The sequence below is a fragment of the Callithrix jacchus genome, chromosome 6 (genome assembly GCF_049354715.1).
Source record: "Callithrix jacchus isolate 240 chromosome 6, calJac240_pri, whole genome shotgun sequence".
Classification (NCBI taxonomy): domain Eukaryota; kingdom Metazoa; phylum Chordata; class Mammalia; order Primates; family Cebidae; genus Callithrix; species Callithrix jacchus.
In genome coordinates, this window is record NC_133507.1 from 82,366,048 (window position 1) to 82,384,968 (window position 18,921).

General features: G+C 38.5%; 2 protein-coding genes across 49 annotated transcripts in view; one reads left to right on the forward strand and one right to left on the reverse strand.

Moving 5' to 3' along the window:
* Positions 1–3,666, reverse strand: part of MBD5 (methyl-CpG binding domain protein 5) — a 482,676-nt gene extending 479,010 nt beyond the window's left edge. For 12 of the 26 annotated variants that reach the window (XM_078327839.1, XM_008998924.5, XM_035304980.3 and 9 more), the window contains exon 1: positions 2,969–3,608. The gene's annotated coding sequence lies outside the window, so the exon portion shown is untranslated. Of the gene's footprint in view, positions 1–2,968; positions 3,609–3,630 lie in introns of those variants that run through there. The other 14 variants (XM_078327827.1, XM_078327834.1, XM_017973491.4 and 11 more) reach the window with 3 other exon arrangements.
* Positions 3,061–18,921, forward strand: part of ORC4 (origin recognition complex subunit 4) — a 75,163-nt gene continuing 59,302 nt past the window's right edge. For 7 of the 23 annotated variants that reach the window (XM_078327860.1, XM_078327847.1, XM_078327852.1 and 4 more), the window contains exon 1: positions 3,942–4,007. The gene's annotated coding sequence lies outside the window, so the exon portion shown is untranslated. Of the gene's footprint in view, positions 3,222–3,941; positions 4,130–18,921 lie in introns of those variants that run through there. The other 16 variants (XM_078327845.1, XM_054257661.2, XM_078327853.1 and 13 more) reach the window with 4 other exon arrangements.

Here is an 18,921-nt window from a genome sequence, read left to right on the forward strand (position 1 = left end):
AGATAAAGAAAAAAATTTTCAAGAAAAAATGTTCATAGTAGTGAAAATTGTAGCAAGGGAGGACAATAAAAGGACAGAAAAGGAATGCCACATATGCAAGTAAAGAAATTCCAGTACGCCTAACTCTAAAACTAACATGGATTATGACAAGCTACCAGTAGGGCCTACTGTGTACCAGATATTGTGCCAAAAGTAGATGGATGTGTTGACAAAACAAAAATGTTTGTTCTTAGTCAGTGCATAGGGCAAGATTCACAAGTAAACATTTAGAATAAAAGATGCATTCCATTTATTCTTATAAATATAGGTCCTTAATACAACAGTAAGTATATTTACTGATTAATTGTAAGTGCAAGGGAAAATATGCGTTAGAGAAAGCTGAAATAGTTTCAAAATAGTAATAATCTACAATAAGTACAATGAATGATTCTTTAAAAAATTGACAACTAATTATTGAATGTAAGTAGACAAAATAATGGCTTTGAAGTTATTTATCTTAATATTCTTACAATAATATGCCCCCATACGAAACCCTCAGATGCTATACCCAAAACTGTACATGATAGTTTCATTTCTGACAAAGGAAATAAGGTAGTACAGCAGAGTGAGCATCAGGAGACCTGAGTTCTCTGATCCGCACTCTGCCCACTTACAGGCCTTGGAACCTCAGGCAAGTTCAAGTTCTTGGAATTTCAGCAATATGTAGAATTGGATAAGGTGACCTCTAAGATATCACCCAGTCGAACTATTACAATTCTGAAGTATTAATAGTTCTTAATACTTAAAAGGGTTTTCTAAACATAAATCATTATCCAACTTAAAGTGTGGAATCTTCTAACCAGAAAGGATCATGGGGGTGAGGGTGAGGGGTGTGATAAAAAATGTTTTAAAAAAATAAAATAAGTCAAGACATTAAACTCAAGACTAAATTTTTACTCAGCTACCACCCCAATTGTCTACATAATTCGCTTTCTTAAAATTAATTTCGTCAAGTAAGTTCTACTGTCTGTCTCTTACCTTTAAGGTTGCTGAGGTTTTAAGGTGAGAACAAGAAATCTTACAAGGACTTGGAATGGCAGTACTGATGTTGGGAGAAAAACTTGAACTTGGAACAGACTGCTGCTTAAGTGCACCAATTACATCTCAGAGAAAGGTATAAAATTGTTCAAATTTATAACAGAAGGGAAATAAGACCATATTGTTTACTGCTACACAGCTTTTTTATTTCGGTATGTAAATGTCTACTTTTGCACACAGTTGATAATTAAAATTTTACAGAACAAGTTTCTACATATGCAATGCTTTACTGTCACTAAAATATGAGTATATTATATCTTAGTTTTAACCATACAGAAAATAAAAAATTAGATGTATTATCATGTCTTTATAATATTTATGCCAAATATCCTTCTAGATTTATATTTCTTCAATCCTTTCTAGTTGATCAAATTGCTGTTTTCATATTGCCAGTCTGATCACAAAATTGCTGCTTTACAGAAGAATATTTTTTGCTGACATAAATTATGGGATCAGAGATATCAATGCAGTTACAAAAAAAAGGGTGTGAGGGAGAGAGAGCGAGAGTGAAAGAGAGTGTGTGTATATGCATGTGTGCATCCATCTTCAAGGAAAGACTAAAGAAATATATATATGAAACAAAATAACACTTTCCAATTTAAGCCCTAGTAAAAGGCCTACATCAGAAATATACTTTCTAGCATTTGTGAAATAAAACACAGCACTGAATTTTAAAGCTATGCACTTAGAACGTACTACAGAAAAATGAATAGTGATTTTTATCAATATTCTTATTCCATAAACCTAAATCTGGATTTATCTTTCAATTTATAGCTAACTGCAGTTAATATACTAACTATAAGTTCATGATTTCTTTGACTCATGAAAACATATTTTAGAAATTTGTCTCCTTTTACATATAGTGAGCAATTTGGTCCAGTATCCCAAGAGAAATTGAGATGAAAACCTCATCTCAATTTACAACAGTAAATAAATAATTCAGTTAAAACTGAAAGTGGTACCAATCCAGAAAACTATTGATGGAGAGGTCTGGCCTTCCATGCAGCCAGAACAACAAAGTTTTCAATGGGGATTACTTGTTCAGGGAAGTTACAAAGATTATAAAAACATCCAGAGTAATTATAAAATAGCTAATATTCTCATCATCTGGAAAATAAGTATCAGGAAGGTATGTGGGAACAGACAATACCAGTGGCATTTAAACTTTAAGCATAATAGAGCTTTGGACTTTATATACTGATATATGAAACAGACATTTAACAAAAAAAGCAATAAAGCAAGTCAAAACCTAACCAAAGGCCTCTACCAACTAAAATTTTGAAATTTTCCATGGAAGTCAGACAAAACGAAAAAAAAGGAAAATGAAATCCCTAAAGCAAAAACCAATCAAGTCTTCCAACAGTAAAGTCAATATCCAAATCTCATACAGGACCAAAAAGGGGAAAACACTCAGGTCTACAAATGGATAAGCAGTTCCAATACAATCCAGATCCCGACATATTCCCACTCAGAAACAAATGCAGTGGAGCTTTTCCTGGGGAAAGAGAAAAGAGCTCTCCAATGAATTTTTTTTTAAGTGACATCTAGAAAGTGTGCCTCTTTCTGTCTCTTTCCCTGGCGCCTCATTGGAGGAAGGAGGGGGTTGTTTTTGTATTCTCCCCCATTGGAGCAAGACAAAATCAGATGTTAGCTGGAGGAGAGAAACCACTTTTGACAACAGCAAATAAAAATAAAAGTGCCCTTCCTCCCCTGACAGGATGGGCACCCACCTCACACACCCCTCCCTACTCCAACCCCTCCTTCACTCCCCCCCCACCACCACCCCCTCCTCACCCCGGAGCTCCACTGCGTATGTGGTTTGGTGCTACTGTTGCCCCGAGTGAAAGTCAGAGCCAGAAGAAGGCAATGAAGCCCCCACAGACACACTTACCTTTCCTGCCCCCCACTTTTGAGTGCCTTCCCTGGAGCTGTGGAGGATGACACAAAGGGTAATAAAGGGGGGGGAGTGGAGGAGGAGGAGGCGAAGGAGGAGGAGGAGAGCTGGGGAAGTGGCTGCTCCTGGGTGTAGTGAGATGTCTCCAGCCAGGGCCAAGCAGCAGCAGTAGCAGCAGCAGCAGCAGCAGCAGCAGTAGCAACAGCAGCAGCAGCAGCAGCAGCAGCAGCAGTAGCAGCAGCAGCAAAAGGTCTGTGTTGCTAAGAGGCTTTTGGTTTCTTTCTCTCCTCCTCTCACGGCCAAAGAGGAGGGTGGAGGGGGCTCGGGAGGGAGGCGAGTTGGAGGGGTGAGGGGGTAGGAGTCGTGGATGGGGATTTTCGAAGAAGAAGAAACTCCTTTTCCTTCTCTCTCAGGCTCAATCCCCCTCTCAGGGCTCAGGGCTGGAGGGTGGGGGAAGGAACTCAGCCACCTTCCCCCCACCCCCCTCAATTCAAGGTTGAAGTGGGTTAGAATTAGTGTCCTGTCCCTTTAAAAATAGAAATAAAAGGTGCCCCCCCTCTGCCACTGCCTCTCTCTTCATCATCAGCTGCTGCTGCTGCTGGGGTCTCTCTGCTTGGGGGGAAGGGGGGGTTCGGGTAGAAGAGACGGGAGACACTCACTGCGCATGTCCCTCTCTGACGGGTGGCTGGTTGGTTGAAGGCAGGAGGAGGGGGAGGGGAGGAAATGAGATATTTTCCCAGAAGGCGCTAGGCGATTGCGACCCGGAAGACATTGTAGAAGGGGGTACAGGGGCGGGGGCGGGGGCGGGGAGGAGGAGGAAGTCGCTACGCTTTTAACACCCCCAGCTCCCTCCTCCTTTCTAAGGGAAAGTGGAGGAACGGAAGTGGGCGTGGACAGAGACGAAAGGAGGTCACGTGTTTGGGCGGGAGAGGGGCGGGGTCGGAGAGGTGGTGCGTGCGCGGGGCATGCCGGGAGTGGTTGTGGACCGTCGGCAACAGCAGGTGAATCCCAGCAGAGGACGCGGCCAGGCGATCGGGTAAAGCGATTCCTTCAGGCGTTGTTTCCCCTCTTTGCCCTGGTAAAGGCAGACTTTTGTTCGAGAGTTAACTGTGGGGTACACTTGCTACAAATGAAGGCCAAGGGCGTCGTTGGCGAAAGGTGAATCGAAAGGGGGAGGATGGAAGGCTGTGGAGATTGGGAATTGGGAAGGGGCCAGGCTTGTATAGGCCGGGAAGGCCAGGACCAAGCGAGCTCTGTCTGGTGGCCTCCCCTTGAGCTTGCCGACGAATCCTTCACAAGTACAGGGAGTCCTGAGACTAGCTCTGCATCGGGGTGGTAGGTGAGGAGCGTGACGTTCCGGTTGTAAGAGAGCAGGGAAGTGTGAAGCCTCAGCAGCTGACCCTTATGCTGCAGAACGGGGGACCTCTATCCGGGGACAGAGACAAGTCCTCTGTATGAATTTTGACCAGATGCGTCAGTCGCGTTGCTTGTATTGGATATTGCGCCCTTCATGCCTTACCTCTCAACCCTCCCTGGTACTCTGGAGTGGCTTTGGGGAAGGAGCAGGCAGGGAAGACTGGAGTGGAGCTTCCCTCCATCTCTTCCGTTGTTGCTGCAACACAAAGCCTTGACTTTTTCTCGAAGAGGGATGTGGGATTGTGAGTTTTACTATTGATGAGTAGAAGGGACGTGTTCAAAGTTTCCCCTTATACTGTAAATGAGAGTTTTAAAAGGACTGTTTCGTCTTAAGTTTCTTTGGTTACTATCCTTAGCTTTTGAACCTTTGCTTTGCCAAATGCTAGCTGTTTTTTGCTGAAAATAGTGAGATTCTATCATAAAATTAGAATTAATTCAGAATATTTAACAACGGATTTATAAATTTACGTTATAAGGCTTTTATAGTAAATTAGTACTGGTTCTTTTTCACATAGTTTTCATACAATCTTTATGTAAAGGATTACAGTCTCGGTTGTTTTGTAAAGGTATTCTGAAGGAATATCATTGTACTTGCTTTTAAAACAAAGAATCTAAAATCCTTCATGTTTATTGTGTTGGTATTTAATTCTGTGGTGTAGGTTCTTTAGGGGTACACTATCAGTTAAAGGTACTAATTTTCCACGTTTTACTTTCCGTAAGTTTTGGCAGTGGACTCAATTTATGCATCATTTCTTAACGCTTACTAGCTTCTGTGTTGTGTACGGAAATCACGTCTGATGGAATTAAAATTAGACTCCTGTGCTTTTAAATTTTCTTTATAGTGTAACCAAATTTCTGCCACTTTGTAATTTAAAAAAATACAGCAAGGCAATTAATGTGTCTTAGATAGAATTTTAAACCTTTTGTGTCTTTTTCTGTATATTTAGTATTTAAGCATACAAACATCAATACATAGTATAATGAATACAAAGTGAATTCCTTGTAACCACTACCAGAGTCAGGAACCTGAGAAGCTCCCCTCTCCATTCTATTCCTGATCATCCCCTTCCTCAGTTCTTTCAGAGGTTAACACCATACTGATTTTTTTTTTTTTTTTTTTTGAGACGGAGTTTCACTCTTGTTGCCTAGGCTGGAGTGCAATGGCACGATCTTAGCTCACCACAACCTCTGCCTTCCTCTTCAAGAGATACTCCTGCCTCACTCAGCCTCCCGAGTAGGTAGGATCGCAGGCATGCGCCACCACGCCCGGCTAATTTTATATTTTTAGTAGAGACGGGGTTTCTCCATGTTGGTTAGGCTGGTCTTAAACTCCCCACCTCAGGTGATCCGCCTGCCTCGGCCTCCCAAAGTGCTGGGATTACAGGCGTGAGGCACCGTGCCCGTTCCAGTATCCTGATTTTAAGGGCAATTATTTACTGCTTTATTTCTTAGTATTTCTTAACTACCTATGTCAGCATTCCTAAGCAATTTAGATTCATTTAGCCTGTTTTTTAATTGTATGTATGTGGATTATATATTACGTGTTATTATGTATCTTTTTCTCTCATGCAGCTAAGATTTAAATAGCACATTTAGTTCTTCTATTGCAATATAGTAATATCTATAGTATAGTTCTTATATTGCAATATAGCAATATCTATAGTGTAGTAAGTATAGTATAAAAAGTCTTAATGGGTATGAGCCACAGTTTAACTAGTCTAATATTAGTAAACATTTGGATTGTGTTCCATTTTTGGCTATTATGAATGTTCTTGTACATGTATTCTTATGCACCTTATCATGTATTTTTGTCAAGCATGTATGTTTATCTTCACCTTCACTAGTATGCCTTTTCCAAAGTAGATGCTCTAGTGTATACTCCAACAGCAGTATACAGTAGATCCCTTTATTTTTACTGTTTCACGAAGAGTTATTTTTCATTTTTCCCAACTTGATGAATATGGCTTTAGCTTACTGTTGTTTTAATTTACCCTGCCCAGGATATGAAAGAGTTTGACACTTTTTCTTTATTTCTTTTTTGGACGGAGTTTCACTCTTGTTACCCAGGCTGGAGTGCAATGGCGCAATCTCGGCTCACCGCAACCTCCGCCTCCTGGGTTCAGGCAATTCTCCTGCCTCAGCCTCCTGAGTAGCTGGGATTACAGGCATGTGCCACCATGCCCAGCTAATTTTTGTATTTGTAGTAGAGACGGGGTTTCACCATGTTGACTAGGATTGTCTCGATTTCTTGACCTCATGTTCCACCCAGCACTTTTTCAAAAACTTACCAGCTATTTGGATTTCCTCTTTCTAGAATTGTCTTTTTAATTTTTACATCTTTTGTCCATTGTCTTTTTAAATCCTTGGCGGGGTTATTTTTAAATCTTCTGTCTATGCTATTCAGTATAGTAGCTGCTAGCTGCGTGTGTCTTTTGAGCACTTGAAATGTGGCTACTGTGACTGAGGAACTGAATTTTTACTTTTATTTAGTATAAAACTGACACTTGATTCGGTTATTGTAAAACCTGTTTGTTTGGAACAACTGAGACACATAAATGTTTCTTAACCACAAATTATTTTTACTTTTTGAGGTTTTTTTTCTTCCTGGAGATGGAGTCTCACTCTGTCGCCCAGGCTGGATTACATACAGTAGCATGATCTCGGCTCACTGCAACTTCCGCCGCCCAAGTTCAGATGATTCTCTTGCCTCAGCCTGCCAAGTAGCTGGGATTTCAGGCATGTGCCACCACACTGGGCTAATGTTTTTATTTTTAGTAGAAGTGAAGTTTCACCATTTTGGCTATGCTGATCTCGAACTCGTGACCTCAAGTGATCCACTTGCCTTGGTCTCCCAAAGTGCTGGGATTACAGGCATGAGCCACTGTACCCAGCATTAACTGTAAATTATATAAAAAACATAGATCCAGTATTTTTATGGCAGTTTGAGCATCTACATTGTGATATTCTGTAATCACCAGATTTCAAAGACAGTATGAAAACAATGTAAAATACCTCAGTTTTTCATTATGATTACATGTTCGAATTATAATTAATTTCACCTTGTTTTACTTTTAGTGTCAACACTAGAAAATTTTAAATGACTTATGTTGCTTTTACTGTATTTCTGCTGGACAGTACTTTTAGCTAGATGTTCCTATGTGTTTACCACTACTTAATTTCTTCCTTCATCTCTGACTTTTCTTTTGGCATCTTTTAACTTTTGCTTTAGCACACTCAGTAAGAAGTTTTATAATGCAGACATTCTCATTCTCTTAATTTTTTTGCTTTGTCTTAATTTTTTGTTTTGCCTTTAATCTTGAAAAATGTTTTAGGGGTATTGTAGATTTGTGGTTATTTGTTTTACTTAAACCTTGAAGATAACATCCCACTGTTTTTGACTTTCTTACTGATTTTGAGAAGTCAGCTGTCAATCTACTAGTTTGGTGCAAAAGGAATTGTGGTTTTGGACCGTGAATTTTAAATCATTATAACTAGGCTCAAATGTGTCTTTATTAATCAGAATAGGAATCATTACAATCAACATATTTTTGCCAATGAGAAATGTTTGTTTATTACTATAATATAAGAATCCTTGCTTCAGGATTTCACAAACTCTTGGAAAGCATTTTCCTGCATCCTGCTGGTTGTGGAAGCATTTTCCCTGCAAAAAGTTATAGAGATGCTTGAAGAAGTAGTAGTCAGTTGATGAGAGGTCAGGTGAATATGGTGGATGAGGCAAAACTTCGTAGCCCAATTCATTCAACTTTTGAAGTGTTGGTTGTGCAATGTGTGGTTGGGCATTATTGTGAAGAAGAATTGGGGCCTTTCTGCTGACCCAGGCTGGCTGCAGGCATACAGTTTTAAATGTATTTCATTAATTTCCTGAGGATACATCTCAGATATAATGGTTTCTCCAGGATTCAGAAAGCTGTAGTGGATCAGACCACCAGACAGTGACCATGACCTTTTTTTGGTTCAAGTTTGGCTTTGTGAAGTGCTTTGGAGCTTCTTCTCTGTCCAACCACTGAGCTGGTAATTGCTGGTTGTCATATAAAATCTATGTTTTGTCACACCTCACAGTCTGATTGAGAAATGGTTCATTGTCGTGAAGAATAAGAGAAGATAACATTTCAAAATAGCAGTTTTTACAATTTTTGCTCAGCTCGTAAGGCACCCACTTACCAAGCTTTTTCACCTTTCCAGTTTGTTTCAAATGCTGAACAGCTGTAGAATGGTCGACGCTGAGTTCTTAGGCTGAGTTCTTCAGAAACTTCTTCTGTAGTTGTAAGAGGATCAAACTTCAACGATTGCTCTCAGTAGGTTGTTGTCAACTTCCCATGGCCAGCCACTATGCTCCTCATCCTCAAGGATCTCACCACTGCACTGTATGTTCATTAGCAGGTCCTGGGCCAAATGCATTGTTGATGTCACTAGTTGTCTCTGCTGCTTTATGACCCATTTTGAACTTGAATAAGAAAATTGCTTGAATTTGCTTTTTGTGTAATCTCATTTCTATAGTTGAAAATAAATATAAATATAAATAGCAAATAAGTCATTAGCAAAAAAAAAAAAGCAAGAAATGCCCATTAAAATGATGCTTTGAAGGATATCTGTCTTTTAGAATTTTGAGGGGGAGGGGTAGTAATTTTTCTGTTGTTTCACTCTGATGTTTTTGTCTAGAATTCTTTTTTTCTTTCTTTGAGATGGAGTCTCGCTCTGTTGCCCAGGCTGGAGTGCAGTGGCTCAATCTTGGCTCGCTGCAACCTCTGCCTCCCGGGTTCAAGGGATTCTTCTGCCTCAGCCTTCCAAGTAGTGGAAACTACAGGCATGCGCCACCACACCCAGCTAACTTTTGTTTTTTAGTAGAGATAGAGTTTTACCACATTGGCAGGCTGGTCTCGAACTCCTGACCTTGTGATCTACCAGCTTTGGCCTCCCAAAGTGCTGGGATTACAGGTGTGAGCCACTGTGTCCGGCCCTTTTTATTTTTTTCCTAGTCAAGTGTGGTTGTGGGGGTAGAGACAATGTTAAATCATGGTGTGGAATTCTTTGTTTTGCCTTGTATTCATTGAGGTTATTAAATCAGTGCATCAGTATCTTTTTAAAGATATTGGTGAAATTCTTACTTTCTATAGTTGCTTCTTATTATCTGCCGGAGATTGGTTTCAGAACCCTGTGCAGATACGAAAATCCACAGGCAGCTCAAATTCCTTATATAAAATGCCATCATATTTGCATACAGCCTACACACATCCTCTCACATATTTTAAATAATCTCTAGATTACTTATGGTACCTACTACAATGTAGATGCTATGTAAATAATTGTTATACTGTCTTAGTTTTTTTTAATTTCTGTTATTTTTTGTTGTATTTTTTAAACTATACATATTTTTTTAATCCTTGGTCGAGGGAATCTGTGGCTGTGAAGGGCTGATTATATTCATAGTTCATTTGGTGTTGGTTACAGATAATTCCAGTTTCTACATTTTCTGTGTCTGTGTCTGCTGGCTCATGATATTTTTTTCTTGTGTGCCTTGAGTACCAGTTGCATTTAAAAAATTATAGGAAAAGAGGAGTGCTAGAATATTAGAATCTTTCTTAAGAAGGTACGTTTTTCTAGGAAAGATCTCTAGGGGTGCTGTCAGTCCCAAGTCACTTTATTCATGTTCAAGAGTTGGGATTCCTTCTGTTATACACATGACATTGAGCAAGACTTTAAGATCATGAATTCTACTTTCCTTCAATTTCCTCTTATCCTAATGATACTGTCCTTAAACTATGAATGTAAATTGGATGGCTTATCTGAATCCCCAGCTTTGGTGGGCCCTGTGCTTTTATTTTTATCTTTTATTTTTAATATTATTAAAAAAAAAAAAAGGTCTCATTGTATTGTGCAGGATGATCCTGAGCCCTTGGGCTTAAGCAGTCCTGCCGGCCTCTCAAAGTGCTGAGATTACAGGCGTGAGCCACCACACCCAGCCTTGTGCTTTGATGTTTTACCTTAGTCCAACACATCTTCCATTAGCTTAGCCTTTTTCTCAGCCTTTCCTTCTAGATAGGAAAATGTCCTAAGCACAAAAGTTACTGGGTGTATGGTTTATTTCTGGTTTACTTTCACATGGAATTTGGCATGTAATTTCGTATTACCTTATTTCATTTATTTTTATTTAGTTTTTTTGATGACCTCAGCAGAAAGGTTTGTCCTGTCTGCCACTACCATAAATAAAACCCTAATTATCTTTCTTTTTTATTTTTGAGATTTGATTTTAAGATATTTATGCTTTGAGCCAAAATATTTTTTGAAGCTTCCACATATACATGAAAACATATGATAGCCAAAATGCCTGGCTTATTTCCCTTAACATAATGTCTGCCAGTAGCATCCGTGTAGTTAAAAATGACAGGATTTCATTCTTTTTAATGGCTGAATAACATTCCATTGTGTATATGTACCACATTTCTTTATCCATCCATTTATTTACAGTTAGGTTGATTCCATATCCTGGCTATTGTGTATGGTGCTGCATTTAACACAGGAGTACAGATATCTCTTTTATATACTGATTTCCTTTCTGTGGGATATATACTCAGTAGTGGGATTGTTGGATTTTAGTTCTATTTGTTGTCACAGCTCCATACTGTTCTCTCTTGTGACTGTGCCAGTTTACATCCCCACCAAGTGTACAGGGGTCCCCTTTTTCCACATTCTCATCAGCATCTGCTATTCATTGTCTTTTTCATAAAAGCCATTTGAACTGGGGTGAGAGGATAGTAGTTTTGATTTGTATTTCGCTGATGATAAATAACGTGGAGCATTTTTTATATACCTCTTTGCCATTTGTATTTCTTCTCCAGAAATGTCTCCTCAGATCTTCTGCCCATTTTAAAATCAGATTATTTGTTTTTTCCCTATTGAGTCATTTGAGACTCATCTATTCTGGTTATTAATCCTTTGACAGATATAAGTTTGAAATATATTCTCCCATTCTACATGTTATGTCTTCACTTTATTGTTTTCACTGCTGTGCAGAAACTTTTTGGCTTGGAGTGATGCCATTTGTTGATATTTTATATTATTTTGCTTCAGTTTGCTTGTGTGTTTGAGGTCTTATTTAAGAAATTTTTGCCTAGATGAGTGTCCTAGAGTTTTTGCCCAATGGTTTCCTCTAGTAGTTTTGTAGATTTAAATGCATTTTTCTTTGGTTTTTATATATGGGAAGAGTTAGGGGTCTACTTTCGTTCTTCTGAATATAGACATCTGGTTTTCTCAACACCATTTATTGAAGAGACTGTTCTTTCCTCAGTGAGTGTTTTTGTCACCTTAGGAAAAAACTAATTGGCTTTAAATACACGGATAAATTTCTAGGCTCCGTTTTGTTGTTCTGTGTGTCTGTTTTTATGCCAGTACCATGCTATTTTAATTACTACAGCTTTGTAGTATATTTTGAGGTCTGGTAGTGTGATACTCTACCAGTTACCAGCTTTGTTCTTTTTGGTCAGGACTGGTTATATGGAGTCTTGTGTTTCCATACAATTCCAGGATTTTTTTTTTTTATTTCTGTGAAGATTGTCATTGCTGTTGATAGGGATTGCTTTGAATCTATAGATTGTATTGGGTAGTATTGTCATTTTAACAATATTATTTTTTTTCACCCCATGAGCATAGGATGTCTTTTCATTTGTTTGTATTCTCTTATATTAATTTCATCAGTGTTTTATAGTTTGCCTTGTAGTTGGTTAAGTTTATTCCTAGGTATTTAAAATTATTTAGCTATTGTAAATGGGATCACCTTCTTGATTTCTTTTTCAGATAGGTTGTCACTGTGGCATAGAGAAATTCTAAAGATTTTTGTATGTTGATTTCATATACTGCAATGTTACTGACTTTGTTTATTCGTTCTAATAGTCATTCGTTGAAGTCTTTAGGTTTTTTAAATATAAGATCACATCAGCTGCAAACAATGATAATTTTAATTCTTCCTTTCCCATTTGGATGTCCTTTATTTATTCTCTTATCTGTTTACTCTGGCTAGGACTTGTATTACTGTCTTGAATGATAGTGGTGAAAATGCCCATTCTTGTCTGCTTCCAGATCTTAGAAGAAACGCTTTCAGCTTTTTCCCCATTCAGTCTGCTTCTAACTGTGGGTTTGTTTCATATGGCCTTATCATGTTGAGGTACGACCCTTTTGTCCCTAATTTGCTGAGAGGTTTTATCATGAAGGGTTACTGAATTTTATCAAACAATTTTTTGGCATCTATTAAAATGATCATACACTTTTTGTCCTTATTCTGTTGATATGATATTGATTTACATTACATTGAACCATCCTTGCATCCCTGGGATGAATCCCACTTGATTGTGACGATCTTTTTAATTCATTGTTAAATTTGGTTTGCTATATTTTGTTGAGGAATTTTATATCTATTTTCATGACAGATACTGGCCTATGGTTTCTCGTCATTGTTGTTGTATCTTTGTCTGGTTTTGGTATCAGAATAAATCTGGCGCCAGGCATGGTGGCTCATGCCTGTAATCCCAGCACTTTGGGAGACTGAGGTGGGCAGATCACCTGAGGCTAGAAATTTGAGACCAGCCTGGCCAACATAGTGAATCCCTTCTTTACTAAAAATATGAAAATTAGCTGGGCGTAGTGTCTCATGCCTGAGTCTCTCGACTCAGGATGCTGAGTCGAGAATGACTTGAACCCAGGAGGCAGAGTTTGCAGTGAGCCAATATCACACCATTGCACTCCAGCCTGGGCAACAGAGTGAGATTCTGTCACAAAAGAAAACAAACAAACAGATTAAATCTGGTCTCATAAAATGAGTTTGGAGATCCTCCTTGATTTCTGGTAATGATTTGAGTAGGATTGATGTTAGTTCTTCAAATGTTTGTAGAATTCAGCAATGAAGTCATGAAGTCCTGGCTTTTTCTGTGATGGGTGACTTTTTATTATTGTTTCTATCTTGTTACTTACTATTGGTCTATTTAGATTTTGGTTTTCTTCATGGTTCATTCTTGGTAGGCTGTATGTATCTAGGAATTTATTCATTTCTTCTAGGTTTTCCAATTTATTGGCATATCGTTGTTCAAAATTTTCTCCAATGATCCTTTGAATTTTTGTGATATCAGTTGTAATGTCTCCTTTTTTGTCTCTGATTTTATTTGGATCTTCTTTTTTTTTTTTTTCTTTATTTGAATCTTCTTTCCAAACAACCCTTTTCATTTCATCACTCTCTTCTATTTTTTTCTTTTAGTCTCAATTTTATTTGTTTTTTATTATTTATTTTCTTAATTTGGAGCTTGGCATGCTCTTGCTTTTCTAGTTCTTTAAGATGCATTACTAGGTTGTTTACTTTTTGGTTTTCTACTTTTTGATTTACACATTTATTGCCATAAACATTCCCTCTAGTATTAATTTTAACTGTATCTCATAGGTTTTAGTAGGTTTTGTTTCCATTTTCATTTGTTTCAAGAAATTTTTTAATTTTCTTCTTAATTACTTCATTGGTTGTTCAGGCACGTATGTTTAATTCTTAAGTGTTTGTATAGTTTCCAAAGTTCCACCTGTTATTTATTTCTACTTTTATTTCATTGTGGTTAGAAAAGATACTTGATAATTTTTATCAGACTTGTTTTGTGGCCTGACTTGATGGGGCTCTTTTTGGGTTTCTGTTTGCATGAAAATAACTCCATCTTTTGGTCTATCTATATTTTTATAAATGAAGTGAGTTTTTTATATATGTAGCAGATAGTAGGGCCTTGTTTTGTTTAGCCCTTCAGCTCCTCTGTATCTTTTGATTGGAGAATTTAGGATCCATCCTTGAGAAATGTTTCATGTGCTGAAGAGAAGAATGTGTGTTCTGAAGCTGTTGGATGACAGCTTCTGTCAGTGTCTGTTAGGTCCAATTAATCTATTAGTGCAGAATAAATTCATTGTTTCTTTCTTGATTTTTCTGTCTAGATGACCTGTGCAATGATGAAAGTGGGCTGTTGAAGTCCCAAGTCATTACTGTATTGGGTTCTGTCTCCTTAACTCTAATTAACTTGGCTTTATATATCTGGGTGCTTCTGTGTTGGATAGATATGTATTTATAATTTTTATATCCTCTTGCTGAATTAAAACCTTTTATATATATAATAACCTTTCTCTCTTTTCACAGTTTTTGTGTTGAAATCTATTTTATCTAAAAATGAATAAAAAGTTACTTGAGCTTTTTTTGCATTTCTATTTGCATGTAGTATCTTTTTCTATCTTTTTGTTTTTAATCTATGTTTTCATAGTGAAGATTTAGTCCATTTACATTCAGTATTATTATTGATAGGTAAGGACTCACACAGCCTTTTTGTTATTGTTCTGGTTGTTTTCTTGGGCTTCTTCCCCTTTCTAGTTCCTTGTCTTCTTTTTTGCTAAAGTTATTTTTTGGTAGTATATTTTAATTTCTTTTTTTTTTTTTTTTTCTTGAGACAGAGTTTTGCTCTTGTTGCCCAGGCTGGAGTGCAATGGCACAGTCTTGGCACACTGCAACCTCTGCCTCCTGAGTTCAAGAGATTCTCCTGCCTCAGCCCCCTGAATAGCTGGGATTATAGGCATGTGCCACCACACCAGATAATTTTGTATTTTTAGTAGAGATGGGGTTTCTGCATGTTGGTCAGTCTGGTCAGGACTTCCCAACCTCAAGTGATCCGCCCTCTTCAGCTTCCTAAAAATGCTGGGATTACAGGCGTGAACCACTGTGCCCAGCCTATTTCTTGCTTTTTCTTTTTTTGCGTATCTATTAGAGGTTTTTGTTTTGTGATTACTGTGAGGTTAGCAAATAACTTATAGCCAGTTATTTGCAACTGATGACAACTCTGATTGCAAAGAAAAGAAAAAATACAAGCACAGAGAAAACTAAAAACCTGTATATTTTTACTCTGTCCTTTTACTTTATGACTTTTGTCTATATATTTTTATATTTTAAGTTTTGGAGTAGTTTAATTTTTTTTATCGATTTGTCTTTTAATCTTTCTACTAAAGATATGAGCGGTTAGGGTAGTCTGTGTTTGTGCACTTACTTTTACCAGTGAGTTTTATACCTTCAGATGATTTCTTGTTGCTTGTTAATGTCCTTTTCTTTCATATTGAAAAATTTCCCTTTATCATTTTTTGAAGATGAGTCTGGTGTTGATGAAATACCTCGGCTTTTATTAGTCTAGGCAAGCCTTCATGTCTCCCTCATATTTCAAGGATAATTTCCATGGATATATTAGGTTGGTGCAAAACTTATCGTGGTTTTTGCCGTTAAAAGTAATTGCAAAAACCGTGGTTAGTTTTGCCCCAACCTAATAACATTCTACTCTCTTCTGGCCTGCAGAATTTCAACTAAAGTTTGTCATCCTACTCTTTTCTGGCCTGTAGGGTTTCTGCTAAAGTTTGCTGCCAGATGTAGTACAGCTCCTTTATATAGTTACTTCTTTTCTTTTGCCATTTTAAGCATCCTTTCTTTGTCTTTGACCTTTGAGACTTTAGCTTTATATGCCTTAAGATAATCTTATTTGGGTTGAATCTATTTGGTGTTCTTTGACTTTCCTTTACCTATATATCTTTAAGTTCGAAAAGTACTCTGCTATTATTTCTTTGAGTAAACTTTCTACCCCAGTCTCTTTCTTTACACCCTCTTTAAGGCCAGTAACTCTTAGATTATGCCTTTGGGGTGCTATTTTCAGATCTTGTAGGCATACTTCATTCTTTTTTTGTTATTTTTCCTCCTGATTGTATTTTCCCATAACCTGTCTTCAAGCTCACTAATTCATTCTTTTGCTGTTGAGAGACTGATGGAATTTCAGCTTGTCGAATTTTCCAGCTTCAGAATTTCTGCTTGATTTTTATTATTTCAGTGTCTTTTGAAAATTTCTCTGATATAATTCTGAATTTTAATCTCTTTTATTTTGAATTTAATTGAGCTTTCTCAAGACTGTTATTTGAATTTCCCATCTGAAAGGTCACATATCTTTTTGCTCCAAGATTTGTCTGTTTTCCTACATGCTCTTGATCATTGTGGATGCTCATTGATGTCTAGGCATCGTAGAGCTAGACTTCACAGTTTAGGTTTGTTTATTCCTGTCACTCTCCAGGTTTCTTTCCAAGAAATCAAAGCAGATTGAGTGTTGCGACCTAAGCCTGTAATCACTGCAGCTGTTTTGGCATTAAGGAGCATCTGATGCACAGGAATGCTGTGACTCTTGCAGACTCCTAGGTATACAGTCTTCGTGGACTTGGGAAATAATTGGGAGAATTACCTGGATTACCAGGCAGAGTCTCTTGCTCTCTACCTTCCCTTTCCTTCAGTCCGGAGTCTTTCTCTGTACTGGCCTGCCCATTGTTGGAGGGGGTTGACACAGGCACTCCTGTAGTAACAGTTGGAACGGTGCTGAATTGCATCTGAAGCATTGCAGGCCAGCACAGTATTGGGGCTCACCCAAGGGCCACAACTAATCCTGTATGACTGCCACTGGCTGGTATTCAAGCCAAATGCCACTTTAGTCAGCAGGTGGTGAATTCTTCTAAGACTGAATCCATCCCATCAGGGCAGCCATTCCCTTCTAGACCAGGGTGAATCTGTAAATGCCATCCAGGAGCAAAAGCTTGCTATCAAAACCTTCAGAAATTTGCCTTTTGCTTTATTTTACTGTGGCTGAGCCTATACTCAGGTTGCAAGACAAAGATCTCTCTACTCTTCCTTCTCCACCCTAAGCTGAAGTAGTTGGAGAGGGTTGACTCAGGGATTTCCTTGTCTGCTGCAGGTGGTGTTACACTGGGTTTTATCTCATTTTCATTACCTCCAAGACCAGTGCAGCACCAAGGCTTGCCAAAGGATGCAGTCCTTGTGGCCTCACTGTTACTCATATTTATTCTAGGCCCTAGACCACTTAGTCATAATGTGGTGAAGGCCAACTACTCCTCCTAGGGTGGGAGATTTCTGTCTGGCACAGGACTAATTTAAATGCTCCTGCTGTAGGCACCAGCAGAATGCCCTGTGTTGTGTTCTGCTGTTACAGAGCAGCACTGAGTTCCAATGCAAAGTCCCAGACTTACTTTCACTCTCTCTCCCAAGCACACCGGTGCAAGACTGTCTTTCCTACCCTCTTCAATGCCTCTTTCCTTGATATTATGTTAAAACCAGGTGCTATGATTGCTCACCTGATTTTGTTTTTGTTTTTGTTTGTTTGTTTTGAGGCAGGGTCTTACTCTGTCACCCAGGCTGGAGTGCAGTGGCATGATCTCAACTCATTGCAGCCTGTACTGCCCTCCTGGCCTCAAGCAATCCTCCTAACTCAGCCTCCTGAGTAGCTGGGAGTACAGGAGCATGCCTAATGCATGGCTAATTTTTGTACTTTTTTGTAGAGACAGGATTTCATCATGTTGCCCAGGCTAGTCTTGAACTGAGCTAAAATTATCCACTTGCTTCAACCTTCCAAGTGCTGGGATTATGGGCATGTACCCCACTGTGCCCAGCTGATTCTTTGATTCTTATGAAGGCAGTTTTTTTGCATGGATAATTGTTTAGTTTGGTGTTCCTGCTGAGGGTTGATTCCTGGGGATTCTCTTCATCCATCTTGCTCTGCCTCCTCTGCAAGGAAAAAAAGATCTATTTTAATTTTTTTTAAATTAAACTTTAAGTTCCAAGATACATGTGCAGAACATGCAGGTTTGTTACATAGGTATACACGTGCCATGGTGGTTTGCTGCACTCATTAACCTGTCATCTATATTAGGTATTTCTCCTAATGGTATCCTTTCCCTAGCCCCTCACCCACCAACAAGCCCCAGTGTGTGATGTTCCCCTCCCTGTGTTCATGTGTTCTCATTGTTCAACTCTCATGAGTGAGAACATGCAGTGTTTGGTTTTCTATTCCTGTGTTAGGTTGCTGAGAATGATGGTTTCTGTCTTCATCCATTTCCCTGCAAAGGACACAAACTCATTCTTTTTTTATGGCTGCATAGTATTCCATGGTGTATATGTGCCACATTTTCTGTATCCAGTCTATCACTGATGGGCATTTGGGTTGGTTCCAAGTCTTTGCTATTGTGAACAGTGCTGCGGTAAACATACATGTGTGTGTGTCTTGAGAGAGTTAAATGATTTATAATCCTTTGGGTGTGTACACAGTAATGGAATTTCTGGGTCAAATGATAGTGCTTGTTCTAGATCCTTGAGGAATCACCACACTGTCTTCCACAATGGTTGAACTAATTTACACTCCCACCAACAGTGTAAAAGCGTTCCTATTTGTACACATCCTCTCCAGCATCTGTTGTTTCCTGACTTTTTAATGATTGCCATTCTAACTGGCATGAGATGGTACCTTATTGTGGTTTTGTGCATTTCACTAATGACCAGTGATGATGAGCTTTTTTTCATATGTCTGTTGGCCACATAAATGTCTTATTTTGAGAAGTGTCTGTTCATATCCTTTGCCCACTTTTTGATGGGATTTTTTTTCTTGTAAAGTTAAGTTCTTTGTAGATTCTGGATATTAGGCTTT